Source organism: Pseudophryne corroboree, chromosome 4 (genome assembly GCF_028390025.1).
Source record: "Pseudophryne corroboree isolate aPseCor3 chromosome 4, aPseCor3.hap2, whole genome shotgun sequence".
NCBI lineage: Eukaryota > Metazoa > Chordata > Amphibia > Anura > Myobatrachidae > Pseudophryne > Pseudophryne corroboree.
In genome coordinates this window covers 282,650,846-282,652,593 of record NC_086447.1, presented here as the reverse complement: position 1 = coordinate 282,652,593, position 1,748 = coordinate 282,650,846, and the positions used below count along the sequence as shown (strand labels likewise).

General features: G+C 45.4%; 1 pseudogene; it reads right to left on the bottom strand.

Annotated features, from left to right (window-relative positions):
- Nucleotides 1-1,224: 1,224 nt before the first annotated feature.
- On the bottom strand, nt 1,225-1,340 carry LOC134912374 (5S ribosomal RNA; annotated as a pseudogene).
- Nucleotides 1,341-1,748: the final 408 nt, after the last annotated feature.

The window sequence follows — 1,748 nt, the reverse complement described above, 5'->3', positions numbered from 1 at the left end:
TCTCCTAACTGGGATTCCTCCGATGGATCCTTGAGTGTAACGCCTACTGCTGCTGGCGCTGCTGTTGTTCCTGCTGGGAGTCGATCGTCATCCCAGAGGAGAAGTCGGAAAACCACTTGTACTACTTCCAGTAAGCAATTGACTGTCCAACAGTCCTTTGCGAGGAAGATGAAATATCACAGCAGTCATCCTGCTGCAAAGCGGATAACTCAGGCCTTGGCAGCTGTGTTGGTGTTAAACATGTGTACGGTATCCACCGTTAGTTCACAGGGAATTAGAGAATTTCTTGAGGTAGTGTGTCCCCGGTACCAAATACCATCTAGGTTCCACCTCTCTAGGCAGGCGATACCGAGAATGTACACAGACGTCAGAAAAATAGTCACCAGTGTTCTAAAAAAATGCAGTTGTACCCAATGTCCACTTAACTACGGACATGTGGACAAGTGGAGCAGGGCAGACTCAGGACTATATGACTGTGACAGCCCACTGGGTAGATATATTGCCTCCTGCAGCAAGAACAGCAGCGGCGGCACCAGTAGCAGCATCTCGCAAATGCCAACTCGTTCCTAGGCAGGCTACGCTTTGTATCACCGCTTTCCATAAGAGGCACACAGCTGACAATCTCTTACGGAAACTGAGGAACATCATCGCAGAATGGCTTACCCCAATTGGACTCTCCTGGGGAGTTGTGACATCGGAAGGGTGTTTTTTGCACAGAACAGCAAAAAAAAGGGATGATTTCTTGTCTTACTGGGGCACTCTTTGTATAAATATTTACTGTTAGATTTGTAATATAGGGTACACTGTAAGTGTAACTGAATAAAACAAACTTTTATTATTCTTGACAGACGACACAAAAAATATTGTTGAGAGTATCCACAACAGTGGCTAAAACCGTATTAAACTATAATGCAAGAAATTGTTAATCACTTTTTCTGAAGCGGGCGGCAGAAATTATAACTGCCTACCCACTATAATTGAAGTGACTTTTTATATTAGACGTTCACCAAAGCGAAAGTTTAAAATCCCTTGTTTACTCAATCAACTAATGAATTATTATACATAAGTGCATTCATCAGAGAGAAACAGGGGACCCGGCTTATCCGACTGGAGACTCCTTCTGAAAGAGTGAGCAAAGGCACATGTCCTGCGAAAAGTGTTTGAGTACAACGTTACTGATTGTGCCTGGGTGCATAGGCGGAAGGTGTGTATAGAAGTCCCCTGATATTACAGTACCCGGTATTCCCAGGTCACCCCTTCTGGTACTGACCAGGCCCAAGGCTGCTTGGCTTCCAAGATCAGACGAGATCGGGCATGTCCAGCATGGTATGACTGTAGAAAATTGGGTGGACAACCAAGGACGTTTGGAGATACTGTCAAAGTCAGAAAAATGTCTTAATGCACACTGCCATATTTGCACCGCACACTGGTCCGTGCTGCGCGTGCGTACGCTCTCCCGTGGAGGCGCATACCCGCAATAGCGTGCACACGCAGGCGCGGTATGCGCATTTACGGTAGAGTTTATGTGATCGTAGCGTGCGACTCATTCGTTACAGATGTTCACAATTAATGTAGTTTATAGATCATGGTCCCTTTGATAGATTCTGTAAGTTTGGTTAAAGTACAATGTCCCAGAGCTGAGGAATCCCTCCTTATATCGTACGAAGGGTCTAACAGGAATCATACAGCAGTGTTTGGTACCCATCGGAAGAGTATTTAATTAGCAATATTCCGGTGTTGGTTTGGAG